Source organism: Branchiostoma lanceolatum, chromosome 13, assembly GCF_035083965.1.
Source record: "Branchiostoma lanceolatum isolate klBraLanc5 chromosome 13, klBraLanc5.hap2, whole genome shotgun sequence".
NCBI lineage: Eukaryota > Metazoa > Chordata > Leptocardii > Amphioxiformes > Branchiostomatidae > Branchiostoma > Branchiostoma lanceolatum.
Window position 1 is genome coordinate 16,299,233 of NC_089734.1, and position 23,332 is coordinate 16,322,564.

At 38.2% G+C, this 23,332-nt stretch overlaps 1 long non-coding RNA gene across 1 annotated transcript; it reads right to left on the reverse strand.

Annotated features, from left to right (window-relative positions):
* Positions 1 to 2,298: 2,298 nt before the first annotated feature.
* On the reverse strand, positions 2,299 to 23,070 carry LOC136447546 (uncharacterized). The gene is made up of 3 exons (XR_010757748.1): positions 22,940 to 23,070; positions 2,684 to 3,115; positions 2,299 to 2,399 (listed from the first exon to the last, which is right to left on the reverse strand). It is a non-coding gene; the product is annotated as an uncharacterized lncRNA (long non-coding RNA).
* Between the last annotated feature and the right edge of the window lie 262 nt (positions 23,071 to 23,332).

Genomic DNA, 23,332 nt, shown 5'->3' on the forward strand with positions numbered 1-23,332 from the left:
TGGTGAAGTCATTGTTTCTGAGTCCGTTACTCCCTAGCTATATATAGGTGTGTTGATCCTGATAAGGTTAATCAACTATTTTTTTATATGTAAACCTGGTATAAGTTGTTTATGGTACCCAATAATGCTCTTGTACTTCTGTATGTGTAGGGATGATGCTTTTTTAAAACTGGCGTAGTCATCATGAGAATATTTTTTCATATTTTGCCCAAAAGAATATTGTACCATCTGTTTGTTAAAGGCTGGTGTTTGAACAGTAAGAATTGTAGCCTGCTTTTTGTGTATTTGTAAATTTGTAAAGTTTTCTTTGTTTTGATTTTGTAACAAACAAACAAACAAACAAACAAACAAACAAACAAACAAACAAACAAACGCTATCCGATGCATAATCCCTGCAACAATATGTAACTTTGTATATCTGTGGAATTTTAATTAAATGTACTGTTATGTTTTGTATTGTATTTTCGAATAAAACGTTAAGGAAAGACTGCAGTTCCTGGATCGCCAGTAATTTAACGCAGTAGCAGCATGTCACAACATGTGTCGTGTGGCTGAATCAAATATGGAAACGTCGGCGTGGATAATTACTGCTTGTAGCCCTGTCAATCACCATGATTGACTGCACCATTGTGCCCAACAGTGCACATGACTGCACCAAAAGAAGCACATCTTGGATATCCAAGAATGTCACCATTTGCAGACACTTTGAAATAAAGCTACTTTGGAATAGGTCAACATCCATTCGGGGTAGTTGATGCTTATTTTCTGCCCGTCCGCCGTCTATACCCGCGGTGTCATGGTCGTACTGGGTGTCCGTCGCTTTATTTCGCAAGAAGCGGGAATGCTCCGTGTCCAGCGTAACTCTTTGCCAAGTTGAATGCTCCTGTACTGGTTATCGTACTCCATGACCATAGCGCTATCGAATTCTTCGAAAAGTTTAGAAAGCTTTATGTTGCTTTCGTAACCCCCCGACAACAGTAACCTTTCCCACGCAGAATGTCGTAACTACAAGTCAGCGACTGACCAACAGTGAACGAGAAGGTTGAGGCGCAAATCTACAGCGAACTGAACGAAGGCAACTATAAACGGAGCAACACAAAACCAACGATAGTGAGCGCACTTGGTGCCATCAATAAGGCGAATTCTGCTGACTTACGACTGCAGTCGCCAAGTCGGATCAGCTTCAAACGACTATGTAGTACCAGAACACCTCATCACCTACCAAACAATAAACGAGGCGGTAAACATGAACGTACCAGGCCATTTCATGGCTAGGAATGGATATGAAATTAGCGTACGGATCAATTCATATAACCCATCTAACGCAACGTTAAACATATTGCTGTACTGTTATTTTCAACAACGCTGAGCGGAACGTGAACTTCACGTGACAAACGCGTGACAATGGTGTTTTGACCTGCTAAATGGTAGCTTCAGTGTGGGGTTCTCAGGGTTGTACCAAACCTTCAGACAACTAGGAAGAGACCATATATAGTTTGGGTACTAAATATACAGTAGTTACTGCGCATTCTATTTGTCAGCGAATCTGGTGCAATAATCCGGCTGGTGCAACAATATGAAGTTGCCCAGCTGCACCGGTATCATACAGGAGGTGAATACATGAAGTTTATAAACCTCGGTGTGCTGTATGAACTTGTAAGTACGCATTTAGATGTTAGAAAGCTTTCGTTATACAGGTACAGTGCGGTAACACCGTAGATTCCACCTCTTGTTTCAGCCACGTTCATGTATTAATACAGTAAATTTGAAATTCTCAGGAAAGACATCTCAAGACACGGTGAGTGAAATCAGTAAGCGCCAGAGAGGCCCCTCTAATGTGTATAGGTAGAGATCAATTTCTATTGATCACAGCATATATGCTGTCTGCCAAAGCGTAATGACGCCTTGGCAGGCGTGCGTCTCTTTTCTATGGTGCCGACAAGTAATTCTCCAAGCAGATCCACACCGGGCGCGAAAATCGTTTATGCTAGCCAGAGAAGGTCCAGTCAGCCAGAGAGGGTCCAATCAGACCGGGCTGACAGTCAGACATTTTTTATTAAATAAGATACGTCGAATGTGTATATTGGGTTCCTATTCATTATAATGTTCTTGACAAATGACCTGTTTGAAATGTCTGAGTAACTGTGGAACATGCAGTCATTTAATTTTAAGAGGTTTTTAAAATTGCCATTTTTGGATTTTCAGTTTTTTAGTTCTTTACAGCAGCTAGCAGTATATATGCAATGTATTGTCAGCCACGCAGTGGTAATCAGCTGATGTTGCAAAACAAACACAGCGTTGCGTCATCAATCATATACGTTTCTGAAAGCAATACTCACTGACACAGTGTCCATACGCATTACCCCAGACTTGACCGGCAGGACACGGCACTTGGTTTCCTATACATTGAAAAAGACATGTTAATTTTGATTTCCTGTCATATACAACCAGAAAAATTTCACTAACAAAACACACATTTGATTTCGAGTCTTTTTATCGACTTTCTACTGACGTACAGTTTCTCGGACACGTAACGTAACCATCAGGTGGAAGGTCCGTTGCCATCGTCGATAACTTCATTATTCTATGCTGCACTAAATCTACTAAATATCTACTGCTTTATTGTTATACTACTGCTAATCCGGGCATAAGGCTGAAACTTTAAACATAGTCAGCTATTTACCTGCACAGTACGCTTGGTTGCACCCAGCCGTTGGTGACAGGCAGTACGCATAGAAGTCGCTCCCTCCATTGACAGTGCATTTTTTGACACGAATTTGAATATTTTCACTACAACAGTCACCGGGAACACCATAGTTGGCACAGACCTCTCTGTCTACTACTCGGCTGCTGATTGGATGGGTGCCGTCAAGCCACAGGGGAGTCTGTGTTCCACAGTGGTTCGGCTCTATGCACTGTTCTGGTATTTGTACACTCTGACCGTGAGCTTCAAACCTGTACCATTTCTTTATCAGGGTGTTGTCACAAATGTAGGAATCACCTACACCAGGCTCGAACGCGGTACTTCTGTTGGGATCCGTTATCGTGTTGTTGTAGGCGGTATCGCATATGTCATCTTCAGTGATGTTGCAAAGATCTTGTCCCAGTGAAATTTCTGGATAAGCAATAGATAGATAGGCACAACGTTAGCTAAAATGATAACAAGACCCCTAAAAATACACAAACATATTACTAAGCCAGTATGGCTTGAAAAAAGTGATTGCGTGAACGGCGCATTCATCACTGTACCAGTGCCGTGAAATACCTCACTATACTGACAGATTTTCAGTTCTTCTGCAATAAAATTGATTTGCTGTGATAACGCTATGTCGTTAAGAGTTGAAAATTCTCAAGCATATCGCTTACTTGTTAAAAGCTTTACCTTCAACATTTTCATCAGTGACACTTTCTCCGAGTACCATTCCAAGTCACCGAGCGTTTTTAGATAACATTTCCAATAACTTTGAATAATTTTGAATAAGAAAATATCTAAGTCAATTTCTAAATTGTTCAAAAAGATGGAATTTGAAAATTTGAATCTATTTAAATTGACTTTGATAGTTTGGAAAAAAAATGAAAGTAAATCGAAATAACTGCACAAAAATCTCTTAATAATTTCTATCTATTTATGTAATTCTTTCACTTTTAGAAATATTTACAAATAATACTAGATTCGTAATTGCCCCCGTAAAAGTAGGTGCTAATTCGGTTCTTCTGTCTGCATCTTTATATCTAGATTTCATTGCCGGACACAGGTGTGTCCTTTGTGAAAAGCCGTCTAACCATGACAACCAAAGCATTATTCCCTATACTACACTTTGAATTTCATTCTTCCCAGCCCAATGATTATAAAAATGTTACAAATACTTGTATCAAATGGTAAGTAATGGTAAAAAGTGGAAATAATGGTAGACTGCTGTTTGCGTTATTGAGGAACTGTTGGAAATACCATATTCTACATCATGGATATTTCTAAAATTTTAGAAAACCGGGTAATTATTCATAGAGTTGAAATTACATTCAAATTATCTAAAATCCATCGGTTTTATTATGCGCAAGAATGATTTTGTTTCGAGACAGCAAGCTTGCATGCTCTCGTAAAATAAGAATAAAAAGGAAGCCAAATTATTCGAGCTACGACCCTTGTAACAAATTTATATCACAAGGACGTGACATCACAACATAAGCTCGATGTACTCGTATGTCAACATTTCTTTAGAAAAAAGCACAGAAGGAAATTGAGAATAAGTCCTATCTTAGATATTGTGTGACATGATATAATATACTGGGGATAGTATATCGTTGCAATTATAATGTTTATGAGCGCATAATCATAATTGACGCCTTCAACAATTGATTTCGCATTATGATAATGACATAGAAAGCAACTAGCGTGTCTGTGATTGCATTGTTGGATATATCATCGCCTGTGTTTGAAAATATGTATCATTTTTAAACCGAAGGGACTATAGGGTATCAAAATAAGCAAAACTAACCTGCATGATTAATGATACGTGTACTTTAGGATTAAAATTGTAGTTATTTAAGGAAGAAGGAAATATCTAACAATCCGATTTGATACAAAAATGTAACTGTATATATATATATATATATATGAAATACGTTGTTATACGCAAATACGCATAATATTCTATGAACATACAAAAATGCAGATTTTACATCACTTAGTTGGAATGGAATTTTGCACTTTGCAATAAACGCGTAATATGTTTATCAGGCAAAATTAGATCTTAAAAGATTTTACAAGACCAAACGTTTGGAAATGATTAAAAAAAATATGTCCTGTATGGTCACTAAACTAAATATTTGCACTTTTATTTTAATTCAAATTTCCTAATACAATTGCTATGATTGATAGATCATATCACCCAAGTAGCTCGAATAGAATTTGCAAAGAAAATCAACTATGATTGGTTTAAAAATAGCTCAATCCGAGAAAAGGTATCAATCTTCAACTTTGATAAACTCCAAAAAAGCTGACATAATTGATTCTGATGGTAGTACACTAGCTTAATCCTAGCAGGCTTATATCATTAATGTAAAGGAGCTAGAAACTATAAGACCAGAAAGCAAGAATCAAGCACACTTATGCGCTGTCATATTTAAACAATAAACGTACCACAATCCACCTGATGCAACTGGACTCCTCCATGCACTAACATCCCAATCGTTTCCCAGTTTATCATGTTTCCATGGTAACTGTTGATGTTTGTGGGTAGTTGTAATATTTGTGAGTCTGTCATGACATAATCCCATACGTTGAAATTTGACATGTTTCCTCTGAAAGCTTGGTTAGGATCTAACGTTCCACCTGGAGAATCTTGATCATGACCAAGGATCCAGAAACCACCTGGATCAACTGTGCTACCGACAGACAATCTTGTACCAGAACCTTTATAACATCCATCTGTGTAAAGTTTCCAATCACCGCTGGAGCTCTCCCATGTGAAGCACACCAAGTGCCACATGCCATCCAACACATTGAGGTTTACTTGGGCAGTGGAGGAACCTTTTATGTAGGCCTACGGGGGGAAAATTGGAAACTGTAAGTCCAATACCTAGGGTGGGTCCAATAAGTAACCACAGTTTTTTTAATATTATTATTATATCACTTTATATTATTATATCACTAAAAAGCACAATTTTCAAAGGTTTCGATAAGAGTTCTTATAAGGTTGTAAATATATGCTTCATATTTTGTATTTTACCAAAAAGCAAGGGGACGTACAGTAAATGTTGTCCGACCCGTATGGCCAAACAGTAAAAGTTCATCATGATCTCGCTGGGTAGCGTAGCTGAACAGTGATCCACTGTGATCGGCGTCTGTTCTTATGTTGACACAAGCCGTAACCGCAGTCAGAGGGACCGTCAGCGTACTCTCTAACCGTACGTAGTCGTCTTGAGTGATTGCCGAAGGAAAGCTCAGACTTCGTCCGCAATTCGTGCTCATTATTGTGGATGGACAAACTAGGATATAAAGACATACAAGTCTCAATGAACAAAATTATTTACTTTCATCACAGAACAAATAAGAATATTTGCAGTTCTGTATAATATGAGGTAATAAAAAGCATTTAAAAATGAATATACTCTTTGGCTAATAGGTTTGGCTTCAGCAGAACATGTTTGTGCATGATCATGACTTCAAATTATCGAAATAACTTGCTAATGACGACTGCTCTAGCATACTTGTTTATAACTTGGTGTTTCTTCAGATCCGCAAAAAGAATACATGACACATGATATCGTCGTTCTACTTTTCGAAATGAAAACTTCAATGTTCACTCTATGAAGAAAGCACAGCTTCAACTAATAAATATTAACCCTATCTTAACTGGGCTTTTTGGGGTTCCTGCCACGGGGGGGGTCTTATTTCCCCCCTCATAACTTCCTAACTGTATAGTGTATGATCACCAAATTTACAAGGGGTGATCTGCATGTACACGTCTTTCATGTGATTTTATTAACTAATACTGTCTAAATGGGGTAATTCCCGTAATACCTTGTGGTACTAAACAATGATGAAACAGAATATCTTATTATCAAAGTCTGCCAAGACAAGCCTCCTTCTCAGGCTTCCTAGAACGGCGGCAATATATTTGGGGGAGGGGGGTGACGCGAATTCTAACACGGGCCAAGGTTCTCTAATGCCGGCAAGGGAGTTTCGCTGCCAAGGGAGTTATGTAGTCGAGGGACGACCGCCTCTCTATTCAGCCTGCTCCCGATCGGGCCCAGCAAAGGGAAATAAAAAAACACTCAGGGGCAATCGACATGGATTTGTGAACTGCTGCGTCCTGTGACCCCAATAAACCGCCCGCACCTCCCGGTAGTGAGTTGTCACGCCCCCGTATTCACTGACCCGGTCGTTACCTCAAACGTTCACCGGTTTCAAAATCAGAACATTTAAACTTGGCACAGAAAGGAAATATTGTTTTGTCAGTCTCTTGCCAAGGGACTATAGTCGTTGTTATTTCTCCACTACAAGCTCTTCTCGTATTGCAGACCATGAGAGCCGCCGTCAAAGGAAAGCTTGTTTTGTGTAGTTTCTTGGGACTAGCAGTCTAGCTGGCCATGACAAATCGATTTGTTTTCAATCTGGCTAATTTTACAAAGGAGCCAAATATGATGTTGCATACTAAGGCAGCCTAAGACATGAGTATTTGTTTTCTAAAGTGGCCGTCTAAAGTGACGCCCCCCTCCCTATTTCTGCCTGTTCCGGACTAGATATAAAATCTGACAAACTGTCCAGCTGCCTTCAACAGAAATAATGCCCAAATTGATTGAAGAGATAGTTTTAAACTAGATTCCGTTTCTGTGTGTTATGCATTTTTTGTTTCAACTGGAAACTCCCGTAACAAATCAGGCGTGTGCCCATTCAGTCAATTGTTACGCGCGTACGTGTGAATTACCCTTCCGCGAACATGTTAATAGCTTCTCTGAATGGCTGTCTTAATCACCTTTCCTTTGCTGGGCCCGATCGGGAGCAGGCTGGATAGAGAGGCGGTCGTCCCTCGGCTACATAACTCCCTTGGCAGCGAAACTCCCTTGCCGGCATTAGAGAACCTTTGCCTGTGTTAGAACTCGCGTCACGCCCCTCCCCCAAATATATACGCCGCCGTTCTAGGAAGCCTACGAAGGAGGCTATGCCAAGACTTCTGTTGTCAATGGTAACCTCGTTGACGTCAAAATGACGTCTTAGAATGTCGTTTTATGTGTTTAGCTATCTTTAGGTATCCACAATGTTGAATGCTCAGAATACATATTTTTAATTTCAAACCCCAAAACTCAATGAAAATAGACTAGAACCTTAATTTGAAGGTTTTGATTAAGAAAATTGAAGGCAGTGTTAACAGCCACTAGACAATAGTATGACAAGTCTAATTTCATTGATCAGGTAGTAATTTGAATTGGAAGAAGCCTGTTAATACCTTATTTCAAAATATGGTCCGTCGTCTTTGATTTTGACCGACGAAGCCATTAAATTAACACAACCCATGACTATCGAATCATGAAAGTTACATTGAATTGCATACGGTGCTAGAATGTAGAAGAGCAATTGTGGTTGAGCAAGAAAACTCTGAAACCTCGTTGTTTGAACAAAAAGTAGTTAATGTTGTAAAATAAGCCTATCAGAAACCAATGATCTATACAAACATTTTGAAAATGTTGTCAGCTAAATTCTAGGAATGTTTTACAAGTTTGGTAGTTCTATCACACGTCGTTCAGCAGCTATACGACTTCAAATTTGACGCGGGTACCTCAACCCTAATCCGACCGACACATTTTTGCGACGAATGAGGCTGTATGGGGTCCAAACGGACCCCATTTTTTTTGCTCATAAATATATTTCCGGTGGTCTATTTTGTAATTAGTGTACATATACTGTTTAAACAACCTATGGAGAGTATTTTGTCAAGTTCAGGTGTCAATAATTAATGCCCATTATCATAGTTCATGCAGATAATGAGGAGAAACCTTAGTTTGCTCCAAAAATCTACAATTACCCCCTAATTCCATCATTTCCAGTGCCCTATTATTTCAATTAACAATACTATCGTTATAAAATCATACTGATATCAACCGAATGTTATCGAATAAGAAATGTTAGTATGATTTAAAAAAAAGGACTTATTATTTGATTATACATAATTATCTGCGCCAAGAAAACAAACATGTTTATATACCCTTGTCAATTTCTATCACAAAGATCTTTTCTGTTGCCTTTTTTGTGGTTTCTGGTGATCTATTAGAGTTATTCTGATATATTTTGGGGTAAAAAATGATATCAATTTCTTTCGTTATCATAATTTATGCAAAATGAGTGAAAACCACATTTTACACTAAAATGATACAGTTTTTCTTTAAAGGTCGGTATCTAACTTTTCTTTAAAACATAACTACTTTTACAATAACAATGGTAACAAATTGCTGTTATAGGAGAGAAGTTTATTTCATATTAAGTTATAGACCATACAAAACCATATGGTGTCCGTTTGGACCCCAGTGGACATGACGCAAACTTTAGAGTATAACTCCTACAAAAATTGACTAATCTCGGTAAAAAGTTGTAAGAGATGTACACAAACAAACTTATGGAAGGAAATTTCTCTTTGACTAAAAATGTTGATATGGCACACATTAATACACGCCTGGGGTCCAAATGGACCCCATGTGGTCGAATGGGGGTTAACCTTGTAATATAAACTACATCATGTATTTACTATCATCCATTATTTGTCATATGTTCCTTACCGAGTATTCCCATATATAGAAACAGTATGACTTACAAATGGTGTTATTCCCCGGCAGTGTCAGCCTATAAATGTATCGAAGTTTTTTCATAAATTAGAAAGCTGATAACCTTGCCCTTCACATGAAAGCTCATCTGTGTTGGTAGAGTACATATTGGGATGATTTAAAGCTTTAATCCAACACGAAAATTGGGAAGTCGGAAAATTGGGACGTCATCACGTTTCCGACTTCCTGGCGTTCAACGCAGTGGATTGAATATCTGATGAAGGCTGGAAGTCCAACCGAAAATTCACGGTGAGTCAGTTTTTGTGTTATATCAAAGCTTCAAATTATACAAAAAACCTTGCCCTTGTCATTCTGGTGATTCTTTAGCATATATTCTCCCTTTGCGAGGCGTCTTAGACCATCTTGAAAGATACGTAAGGCTTTTGATTTGGTACTAAATACACTAACCAAACCATGGTGGAAAGGGGCACAGACCCTTTCCATGACTGGTTTCCACCGTTTCTGTGCCAAATTTGGTTTCAGCTGCAGCCGCCAGGTTCAGACGAAGATCTCCACTTTCTTCCGTTTTCCCTTGTACCTTGGTTCTGACTTTGAAACTAACATTAGCCTACAGACAGATCTAAAAGTCCGAGCAGCTGACCCATGTGCTGCCCGCATTTAACTGAACTGAACTAATTGTCATGTAGGATAGTCCATCAGGAGTTATAAAAGATCACATGACAAGTGTTGTATTTGGTTCAATTATCTAGTAGTGGCATTGCATCCATAAGAATTGATTCTTGCCACATCACAGACACCACATTTTGACAAGTTTTTTGGTTTATTTTGTACCATCCAAAAGTTTCTTACAACTTTGATATTTCAGCCAATTGTTATATGGTGTTTGAATTTTAAAGGCAGTGTTCAATGTAACGTTTGGTAACATAAATTCGCCATTTTTCCGATAATGGTTGACTTAAATCAATCTAGCAGAACAATAAACCATCCTTTTTTCTATTATTCTGTCAGTATCATGTACTATCTTTGCACTAATCATATATATGGTAGATTTTATCTCTAGTCGTGCTGACACCATAATATTTCAACTTGAAACTACCGTCCGCCGCACGCACAATGACGGTGTAATCGGACAGGTGTGAACATTATTTCGGGAGAGAAGATTCGTCTTGAATATCTTACCACTAATTACATTTTATACAGCAGCTATTCGTTCCATCCTTGGCTTGAGGAGAGTGCTATGGATATAGACGTGTCCAAGTAAAAGAAATACACGAAAAAACGGCCGTACCACACACATCATGCCCTAGGTAACATCCCGTTTGTTGAGTCGGTAGAACGTCACTCAAAGTCGATCCCCACCGTCATGGCAACGTGTACATTATTCATGGAAAGTTAGCTGGATGCCGTAGCAATGGTTATACTACTATGTCCATGTGTTCCTTGTTGTCTTCGGAGCAAACTTTGAGGAAAATATCGTTTTCAGTCCATTATCACACGCAACATTTAGACAAAAAAGTGTTCCTCACAAATCTTTGTCGTCTGCTTGACGACAGGATTCTGGGTAATGATATGGCGGCGGGAAAATACAAGTGCCGTAGGTTGTAGCAACAAAGAGGAGTTTTGATGATTGATCACACTTAGAACCCAGTTGCAGGTTAGCAAAAGAGATTGTAATAAGTTGCCTTGCAAAGAATTGTGTTTAGCAGGCAGGAGATGTGACATTTGTCTTATAAACCAAAGAACAACCGTGCAGTGTGATTCTCCCACGAAGCCCCCAGACTCTGTCAATAAGGGACGGAGAATTTTTGACGTCGCCAACTTCTAATGCATGGTTATCGAAGCTTTTCAGCCTGTGTTCTGAATACGTTAGTCTATCCGGTTTGCATTGCTGGCGGTATAACCGATTTTGCATCTAGCACATATCCCTAAAATACTCCGTTTCAAAAAATCGCGAATTTAAGTACCCCTTGAATTTATGTTACCCAACGTTATCTCTTAAACAAGAAAAAACAAGAATGGCGTTTCTCGTGAGCTTGTCTTTTAATTTAGATATCCTAATTTTCTTATTTTTCTAAAAGCATTACTTATTACAAGAAAGGTAAAAACCAAGTTCTTCAATTTTCTAAACCATCCCGAAGAAAAACGATAATTGCTGTTCTTGAATTTTTGAGATTTTAAAAACAAGAATATTTAAGAAATTATCTTAATCTTTGTGTTTAATTTAGGAAAAAGAAGAAACCGTCGCTTGTATTTTTTTTTAATTTTTACCAAGAAAGACAAGAATTGTGTTTCTTGATATTACTTGATGACAAAAACAAAAATTGTTAAGAATGCAATTCTTACAATTCGTTTTCTAATATTTCAAGAAAGGGAAAAAACAACTTTTGCATTTTCTTAAACATCAAGAAAAAGAAGAACCTTCCGTGATCTTTCTAGACAAAAAAAAAACAGACAAAAATAAGAGACAAATTCTTGTATTTCTTAAGAATTGAACCTGATCTAGAATATGCAATAACTTTTTTCTTGCATTCTGAGGAAAAAAGTTTTGCTTTTATTTTTAGAAAATTCTTGTGCGTGAGAATCTTTTAGAAACAATTTCTTCTTTAAAGAAATATAGGAAAATTGTTCTTTGTGTGAGAACTGACGTTTTTGTGGTTTCTGGTTTTTATCTTTATTTTCATTTTCTTCCCGCATGAATATTTTTCTCCATACAAGAATTGTCGATAATGAAGCACAAAAAAATTGGTGGTATAGTTACTTCTCCAAGTAAACGACTAATGCTATACAGCAATAGAAAGCTGCGACTCTATACGCTTAGAACATGTTTTGCAATCTATACCTAGAATCGGAATATGATATAATGCAATAAAACAAGAGTTATACATTCTCACCTACCAAACTTTCCCAACTTGTTTCGTTGACATTAAAAAGTGTTGCAAACAATTTAACCCTCAAACCACCGTATGGGGTCAAAACTGACCCCAGGCGTATATCAAGATGTGCCATTTTGACATTTCGAATCGAAAACAAAATTCCTTCTATGAGTTTGTTTGTATATATGTCTTATAACTTCTCACAAGTTTTTACCGAGATTGGCTCATTGTTGATTAAGTTATTCTAGAAAGTTTACGCATGGTCCAGTGGGGTCAAAACTGACCCCAGCAAAATCTGCACTCATATTCCCTATTCTTTGATACTTGTCATCCAGTAACATGTATGATAAGGGTTATCATGATCATAGTTACAAAATATGATTTTGTAGAAACGTGAAAAAAACAAATTTTTCAAATGAACGTAAATATTAATGACGTTGCGACGTATAATGACGTCATTTATGTGACTTTATTGACGAAAACAAACGAATTGGGTATTTCCATATAATTCAAAGGTACACGATAAAACTTAAGTAGAAATTATGTATGATAAATCATAATATATCCAAAGACGTTATTTGTAGATGGCAACAGGAACGACGTCAAAATGACGTCATAAAAAAACATATTCATATCAAGTTACACTAGCGAAATCCGCCATCTTGGTTCCGCCATCTTGAATTATTTCAAATGCATTTTTTCATCATATAACCTTATAACACAATAAAAATGGACCAAAGCGTTTCTGTTTGAATAAACATGGTAATGATGAAATTTGAGGTTGAAATAGCCGGTTATAGCTAATCTAATTATATCGTCCGCCATCTTTGATTTTGACCGATGACGTAATCAAATATGCATAAATTATGACTATTAAATCAAAAAAAGTGATAGTGAATTAATTTGGTTGGTATTGATGTCAGAAAATAAGTACAGTTTAAAAAGACAGCCCTAGAATTACATTGTAAAATCCAAAAGTAGCGACTTTTTCCAAATATGGCTCGAAGAAGGCGGTTGCCATAGCAACATGAAAACCTTGATTAGTTATTTCATTAATTTAAAATTGTTGCCAACAAAATTTTAGCAAAGGTGACCAAGTTTGGTTGTTCTAGAGTAAGACATTCAGATGCTATATGACATCAAGTGTTGGCGCAGGCCTAAAAAAAGCCCACTTGTCTGAATAGCGTTAGTTGCAAAAGACGATGTTCCCTATTTTTGCATAAATTATCATAATGAACAGAAATTATTCACACCTATTCAGGTCAAACTGTCCCTTATAGATTACTTAAACTATATATATATACAAGCCACAAAAATAGTCACCAATAAAGCTATATTTGTAGAAAACATTGTGGGGTCAGTTTTGACCCCATACGGTAAGATTAGTCGTAAAAAAGCTACGGTGGTTTGAGGGTTAATGATGGTTTACTTATACTTCCGAGCGTTTAAAACACAAATAAAGAAGCTATAGTCAAACAAACAAAATATTGCACAAATACGTTTAAAACATACAGATCATAAAGAGTCACAGCATTCGTACTGTTTGGATACTGCTTCAGATAATATGCATAACACCTTTGTTTTGAAAAAAAAAAACTTTCATAGTTTACATAGAAACAAACAAACGTACATAGCAACCTTAAAAAATCGCATTTTTACGAACGATCTGCCGTCCTATTTCACATTACCCTTGTTCTAAAATGGTCATAGTTTAAAACCATCTGCATCGTGAGTTTTAGCTTACTAATATTTTTTACCCATTGGTATGTAAAATTCGTGTCATTTGTACCTTTGATCTGTGATACTGTGTAATTTTAACATTTAATCTTATTATGAAATGATAACGTGTTGTTGCTGTAAGAATTGTGAATTGCAACGCAATTCAGGCTGTCTCAGCCTGCGATGTTGTAAACATTGAATAAAGTTTATTTAAAGTTTATTTAAACATACCCATTTTAATTTTTGTACACCTGGGCGAAGTGAGGAAGGTCGTGTAAAGTGTCATTTCCAAGGACACAACATCGGTGGCGTCAGGGAGATTCGAACTCGGGACCTCTTGGTTGGAATCATTCCCCCATCTTTTTCTGTTAACCATAAACCACATATGTGATGCTAAATAATGTTACAGTAGACAACCGTAGATTCTTCCAAACTTCTTTAAAACATAAAGAGAGGTGATTAAGTTTTCCAATCTTCTTCTATTCTTTAAGAGATATGTTTGTATTACTGTGTGGTTCATGACTTGTGTAATGCTATTGATTTCGTTAATTCAGAAATCAGATTTCACCTGATATTGAATGGATTCTTTTAAGAAAAAAATACCCCTCCGATAAGATATAAGGTCGATGAATTAATAATTCTAGTCGAGTAGCACTATATCAAAACGATGTTAAGAATGACAAGGTGCTTATCACCATTATCAAAGCCAGGGGAAGTAACTATGACAAGAAAATACTACAGGTAAGCAGCTACAAAATGTTATCAAACATTTTAAAGCTGCCGCTCCTGGTTACAACCGGGATGCGGAAAATTGCGAAGATTCAGATTGCTGCTCACGGTTAGTTAGTTTGCGGGCCCGGTGACCTCTGGTCAGGGGTAAAAGGGCGTTGCGAAATCACCGGTTACGTCATCGATGAAGCCCATGATGCCTGATGGCCATGGCGTATCCAACATGGCGCCCGCATCGTCTTCATGAACTTTTTCTTGTTGTTTTCGACTAACAATTCTCGGTTTTAACGCCAAATTGTCCTGGTTTACCTACAAATAAGTGTTTGGGGAGCTTGATACTACAGATTCTGGGGAAAAGTAGCGTTCCATGATCGAGGATTCTGCATTAAGTGGCGAAAGTAACGGCGTGTACGCGGAACAACAAGTCCGCGTCGTCCCGAGGGAATTAACTCACGGCGACGGAGTAAACACGGTGTTTGAAAATGCGACATCGGTTGCGGAGCTGACAATAGTCTTGTTTGTGAACGGTAGAGATGTTGAAGGCGAGAAATATGTATTATCTTCTATATCTTTTATATAGTCTCACATTGGTAAATGTTATGTTGTACCAGCATTTTAGCCGTGTAGTCAGTTGAGCACCCATGACAGTTCATAGTCATTAACTCACATACAATAATATCTTTGTGCTTTTTTCTAAAATGTGATTCTGATATTGTCAGAATTCTCAGAAACTGAATGGTCCATGTGCTACTGTGGATCTATGTGCACTAGAGTAGATTACTTGGAAGCATTGTGGAAAGTATATGTTTTATTGCTTTTGTGTGTTTATTACCCATGAAATGTATGCAAGCAAGTTGGTACACATTTAGGAAGAGAGTTTATGCCGTAACCCTTCAGCTGATATTAAAGAGTTATGTTTCCTTAAGCATCAGAAATGAATATACTATGTTGTAATAAATCAGCCTTTCAGCTAAATAATCAATTCAGCACCGAGACAGTCTGTAGTTATAAATTTACATGTGGTAATACCTGGGTGAATTTTTTTCATGTGTATGCAAGACTGATGTTGTCAAGACCTCTCAAGAAAGTGGTTGTGGTATTGATATTTGGATTTCACAGATGGTTTCGATGCTATAATACAATAGGTTTATGAAAATTGTATATTTTATTACATTATTGCCCTTGTAAATCATTACTACTGTCACTAAGCTTAAGCTGCATGACACCAATAGAAAGGGTAGACTCTTAGCTTTCTATTAATGTATACCATATTGGGGTATTTTGGAGGAAAGAAACCATAAACTAGTGAAATAAAAACAGTTTTTAGAGGGTCTGAAAAAGCTGGCACTGAGAAGCTGTACTGGTGAGAAAACCTGGCAGCTTAAGGGTTTTAAGAAGAGTTATAACAACGGCATAATTGTTGAAAGATGGCAGCACTGCCTATGTGTAAATACGGGACACACACGGCTAAGACCGCTGCCGGTGACTTGCACCTCACACTGTCAGGTTCGGACCTTGGACAGGTATATGTAAATACATTCAAGTATTTGGGTGTATATCTCGATAGTGCTCTACACTGGAACGATCATATTATTCATGTCACTAACCAACTTTTGCAAGCTATTGGCAACATGAAATGCCTAAAGGCTTTCATCAACAAACAAGCCTTACTGACAATACATACATCACCTTTTCTTTCAAACTTCCAGTACTGTACTACCAATGCATAAATGGTATCATAGACAAACTACAGAAACTTCAAAACAGGGAAGGTAGGTTCTCTCACAACGCACGATTTAGATCACAAGGCGGACTACAACTGCCCAAAGCTCACCTACAGTGCAAAAAGAATTCACTCTCCTTTATTCGTGTAGCTCTATAGCCTGGAAACCATACCATCGGGGGCTCCCGGATATCTCTACGGCGTTGGGAGTGATCCCCGCCCGCCCAGACAGCTTAGTTCGCTCGGGGGGGGGGTGTTTATGGCCTTGGCTTAGATTAGGCCGCTTAGTGACTCAGAGAAAAGAAAAACACAATACAACATTTGTACAATTCAGCCAAGCGAAGGCAAACACATGGTGTTATCGTGGCAAATCTTGAGTTAACCTTCCTAACATAAAAATTTACGGCATGTATGTATGTGGGCAAACATGACACCATGTGGCCTAATAAGCAGGTAGGAACCTTCCTTGTTGATAAGGATTTTCCTAGCAACGTTCCTTATCATTTTTATGCGAATACCTTTTATTGCTTTGGAATCTTGGCGCTTGTTCACCTTGTCAAGAAGTACCATGACTTTGATGATTATGTCAAATGTTGTGTTTTGATGGAAACTTCATGTTGAAAACATTGCATTGCTTCCTATTCACAGCATGCTTGATTTTACCATTACCAACTTTAAAAGTCGTATCATGCTGCCTGTTACCTTGACACAATTGAGCTATTCAAAGCAAAGTCAAATAAGTCACCACCACTCAAAAGCGATAAAATAGTTTCCAAATTTCGCAGCTGAAGCTTCGTTTCGACTTTTCATAATTACAAGACAAGAAGAACACCGTTATGTTTGCATTAAAAAAAAGAAACGTCCATATAACTCACAGAAACTGCACAGTGTTGCCATGCTATATGTAACGACTCATCTTGAGCTTACCTTTTTGAGATCAGTTTTACAGCATATCTGTTTGTGTGAACATCACGTTATATGACATGCATACAATACATTCTTATCCATGTCATAGCATCATATGAAATGCATAGCAACCTTCCTTGTCCATGTCATAGCATCATATGACATGCATAGCAACCTTCCTTATCCATGTCATAGCATCATATGACATGCATAGCAACCTTCCTTATCCTTGTTATGGCGTCATATGACATGCATAGTAACCTTCCTTATCCTTGTTATGGCGTCATATGACATGCATAGCAACCTTCCTTATCCTTGTTATGGCGTCATATGACATGCATAGTAACCTTCCTTATCCTTGTTATGGCGTCATATGACATGCATAGCAACCTTCCTTATCCTTGTAATGGCGTCATATGACATGCATAGCAACCTTCCTTATCCTTGTTATGGCGTTATATGACATGCATACAAATCTTCCTTATCTTGTTTTGTCGTCATATGACATGCATAGCAGCTCTCCTTATCATTGTTATGTCGTCCTATGACGAGCATAGCAACTTTCAACTTCCCTATTTCAGCGTCTTGGAACTTGCAATGGACCGTTCAAGTCGAACACATTATGGCCCGCCCCTTGTTCTTTTTCGAACGCCTCCGTCAAAACCAGGCCGTGACGGACAAAAAACGCCGCATCCATTTGGCTGTCGTTAATTTTGACTGACTTCTGTTGATTTTTTTTTTTTTGGGGGGGGGGGGGTGGCTCTGAAACCATTTCAGAGAGGACAACAAAAAAAACTATTTTTTGTGGACGGCTGTATCCGACAAGTAGGACTGTTTTGAGGAGGGAGTAGATGTAGTTGCGGTGTGGGCATAATGCTTACGGCCAATGCATAAGCGGGTTGCGTCGCATATAAATACCTTGTTGGTGGCCATCAGTACCCGATTTTTTACAAGCAGCCGACGCACGTGTAAACCACGGTATATTCCGCTGTAACAGGTTTCCCACTGTTTTGACTGCACGAATTACAGCTGCATGATCTTACGTAATCAACTATTAAAATGCAATTCTTTTACTTACCGTGTGGCATTCATATTAATCAGTTTCACACACATTTACAGAAGAGATGGAGCTCTGCAGTTGGGGATTTCGTAGTACTTGGCTTTATGGTACAAGCTCCATCCCCATGAGTGCACGAGCCATTTTCTTTTTCATTTCGTTGTTTTTTTCCTGAGCGTTCATGCAGCCAGTATAGTGCAAAACCTGTACATACTCTGCTGAACACGTGTCAATTCCGTATACTAGCGCTGTTTTGACGGAGGTGTTTGAAATAGAACAGGGTGTTATATATGCTCGATATGATGTTCGACTGGAACGATCCCTTACACTCTTGCAAAATAATGATAATAACAACAATCATGTTGTGCTTTACTGGAAATTCCAGGCAAAAAAAGTGAATGGCTGAGCGTTATTCGATGCGAATCACATTTCGTCTATCTATTAGTAACTAAAATATCCTATTGTCTGTTGCAAGCGTACTGTTTATATATACTAGTTGTTAAGAAAAGATAAGTCATCCCTCCGAGGCAGAGAAACAGTTTCCATTATAGGTCATAGCTGGAGCTGGAGCAATGAGGGAAATGGCTCGATCAAATGAAACTCTAAAATGTTAACAGCTTAGCAATTTTATCAAACCAATGCTTGATAAAGAGTTACAACTTTTCCATCATTATCGCAGAACTTCTTCGCTGCTTGTGTGTTTATACAACGTGGAATTTAATCAATAGCAAGCACTATGCTTCCAAATTTCTTAAGTGCTTTTTGTTCGTGCCATTTCCAAAGGAACTCTCTACTGCCATTGCTTGTGAAAACGATATGAGGCAAGACTCAGCGACACCTAAAGATGATAAAATCGGGCTAGTCTTGACGTGGCCTGGTTGCCTTTGGGTAAACATGACGTCATGTGACATGCATAGCAACCTTCCTCGTTGATATAGACTACCCTAGCAACCTTCCTTAATGGTTTCTACGCCACCTGTCCGGTCGAAAGGGGGCATCACTCAAATATTTCAAACACCTACTGCAAGGAGCCCACTCTTACACCAGCGTGTTCCTTCTTCCTGATCAACAGCTACCAGATACGCACCCTTAAGTCACGATTAAGCCAGATTATAAATAACCAAACATGGCCTCGATCCCGACCATGGTAAGAAGCTGTTCGGGAGCTAATTTGCCTGTGTCTGTAGACAGGAGGTCTCCAATAGGTTGGCTGTTGGTCGTCTTGTGTTCGGCGCGATCGGCTGCTGTTCGGGAGGAAGTCATCAGTCAGTCGCACTTCTGACTTACACCGTACTAGTTGCCAACCTTCATATGACTAACCCACGTCGTAAAAGAATCTGTGCAAATTCATTGCTAAAAGAACGTAGCCGAATCACCCCCGACCTTTACACGACCGACTCCCGATGAAAAACAAACTTTAAGAGTAACAATGAAAGCCGTATCCAAGCTAACTGTGATACGAATTTGACCTTTCGGTGATAACATCGGCATAGAAAGATGGATAATTTCAATTAAAAACTGAAATGACCCGTGTTTTGAAATTCGATGATAATGTCCATTTTGATTTGTGGAGCGGTAACAATCGTTAGGACATTAGTCAAGAGGGATTCGGCAGTCTGCGGCTAGAGGTAGGGATGGTTGGGAGTAGGTTAGACCGCAGTAGGGACTGAGTCGGGAGTAAGACATTTACAGATTGGAAGATGGTTTGGGACATGGTCGGTAATAAAAGATAGGCGTGGCCTAAACGTGGTCAGGCTGCTCCAGAACTACCGTTGACATGAGTCGGTTAGTGGTCGGAAGTCATATTCGGCTATATGTAACCGGGGCTTTAGACATAAACATTGTACTATATCTATCTCCACAGCCAGAATGTAAATATTTTGAAACTCTTTGTTTCATCAGCCGATCCGGTATAACAAAATACATGTGATGCATTACTCTCACAGACGCGTGTATTGATACATAAAGAACTATTATAATAGTTTTTTCAAACAAAAAGCATGTAGGCATATAATATGTATCTATGTGTACGATATGGATCAAATGTATAATATGTGAATATGATACTCTTTTACTTCTATTGTGATATTGCCCACTTTCTACGGTTCACGCGTAGAACTTTACAATTTATTCCTCCTGCTGAGGCAAAGTACAAGCTATGGAGCTATGAAGTGATGAGACAGTCCTAAGTCACCTCAAGTTGAGATATTTCTAAATCATTTAGACACTTAAAAATAAAAGTTTGAATATAGTTGAACTTATTTTTCTATGTTGGAAATATTTTGAAAGTAACTGCAAAAGGTTTTTAAAATATATATCTATGAAATTATTTTACTGTTGGAAATATTTCCGAACATTTTCCAAACAATACATTTGGATTACAGCATTAGTTGCTAATTAAACCCTAATATCTTTTGTATATGTATGTTTTAAGATTTTACTGCGAGGCACCGGTGGCTATTATGACAGGTACATCTTCTCGAACTTTACAGGGATGTGTTTATTGGCTTTCTTCGCAGCCAATTGATTAATTTACCAGCCGTTGTAACATTTTGGATCATGTTAGAACATGTCAGTACAAATGTTAAATCTATATTCCAACACGTGTACGTTAGGAACTAAAATATAGGTTGAGTAACCAAAGTAAAAAAGGAAATCTTTAGGAAAAAAATCAGTTAAATCCCGGTGCGACCTTATCAGTACCCAACGAATTTCGTAGAAAAAAAGCGAATCTTTAAAACTTTGTTTGTATCGTTATCTTTTTAGCTCTACTGTTACATTTTACATGGTATTCCAATCATGATATCGAGGATTAGACAGATCCGATTTAGGTTGCAGCGAGAGAGGAACGTAATCGCCGTCTAGTGGATTAGGGGCCTAAGTGAACATAGAATAAAATTGCCCAAACTAACTACTTCTCTGTTAATTTGTTCCAAGCATGTCAAAACTTTTTGAACAAAAGGCAACAAAAACTCGCTGGTAACAAAGAATTGATTCTGTTTTTCAACATGTCTATCGTAGATGTGTCATATGAGGACATTTTGTTTATTTATTCACACAAATTGCAGAAGAAAATATGTAGTTTTGCTTTCGTCCAGCGGTTTTTATTCTCTTGACGCTTTATGGAAAACAAAACTTTTTAGGAAAAAAAAATGCATACATAACATCTATTGCTTTACAATTCCATGAATCTGGTTTTATGTATGATTTAGGGGTATCAAAAGGTAGGGATTTTCAAGTGTCTTGGTATTCTTGCACTTCATTCGGAATACGACAGAAAAATCACAGACCCCTTGTACGTTATGGTCAGCACTGTAGAGGATATTACAGGATCGGATATTGTTGAGTAAAAGATACAGTTTGGCATGTCAATCGTGCTGGAAATATAAGTGATGCAACGCACACACATTCACTGGTGACATTTATGATGTCACACAAGCCTGATTGTGGCAAATAAAGGCTACAAAACACTGGAATGAGAATTTTTGGGTGGTATGGATGAAATCTCAGAGATACCCTTATCGAAGTTTAGGCGATTGATGCGCGATCCCAACTAAGCAACTAAATTTTAACGCACGTACAAAAAATCGACGTATATCATAGAATTTTGAAACACTATGAACTGCTGAAAATAAAACGTATCTAAATGCACGGGTGTACGTGAAAAAAATGAAAATAAAACTTTGCTTTCTTATCGATATCTCAGTTTGTTTCACTCGTACATTTTAAACATTCTTCCTAGTTATGCCTCGTCAAATTGTGCTATATCTTAATTTAATTACATCCCAGATCCACAGCAGAGTGTGGAGATTAGATATGAATAAATAGCATGTCTCTTTAGTTAATTATCTATTTACCCATAATATTAATCAGAGAATTATTCATTGCGCATAAGTATGATATGGCAGCAAAGTGCGCGTGAGTTGCGCATTAAGGTTTTTTTTAATGGGGTAACGAAGGTTTGCGGAAAAAAAGTTGTTTTCTACTTTGACCCAACGTTGTGCAGCCTAGTGATCGAACCTAAGAAATCACTTATTCGGCTTCAAACTTAGCCTAAACCAAAAACATGTCAATACGCAACTCATGCGGACTTGTATACATGCACAAGTGTGGCAGGGACTTTCCGGCAATTACTGCGCTCACTGTGCGCATTGTTGCACCGCCATCCTCGGCGCTCTCACGGCGACTGTTTTGAATATGTTCAAAACTGTCACCGAGCTGACGGCACGCATGGCGCTCTCCGTGCTCTCCTTTCACGTTCAAAGGGTGACGTCGGCGCTCGCTCCGCGCTCTGGCAAAGTTGAGGTCGCAAAGGGAGCGCGGCGAGAGCGACTTCCAAGTGAAATTGGGTATAAGTTATTACTCCCATTTCAATTTGGCAGTGAACTCACTGTCCTGTTGTCTTTTCAATCATACTTCTAACATTTTGCATGACATTCCAACAATAAAATCATCAAAAATGACAAAAATCCATTAAGGTCGCAGCGACATCGCAGCTCGATTGCCGTCTAAAAGATCGGGAAACTTGTGTTCATTTTTCGCCTCCTCGAACATAAAACATTCGCGCCTTGGAGTTATTGTTATCGATCAGGTTATTAATTTTTTCTAACATAAGGAAGCCTAAATTACTTGGTATTTTGTAAAATATCTTACCTGTCATAAAGACAGTGAGAATCATCGCCACCACGGCGGGAGAAAGCTTCATGGCTGCGCTCTTCCCCAACCCGCGGTAAGGAAATAAGACCAAGTTTGTAGTTCTAAAAAGTTTGGACTTGTCTAGCCCGGCTGTTCCTCCCCAATAATCCAGCCATCAGGAAAGTTGTCAGCAAGTTTTGTCCAAATAGCCTGTCAATCAAAGTTGTTTACGACAAACTCGTTTCTCGCCGTTGGGAAAGTAAACACCTCTAATGCAATTCTGTAGCGCAAACACCATTAAAAGACGAAGCCAACGAATTGAATTTTGGTGGTTAACACAATGGCTCAAAACACGTCTATTTATCAGATATTCCAAACTTATTTAGGAGAGTCGGACGCCTTTGTGTCAAT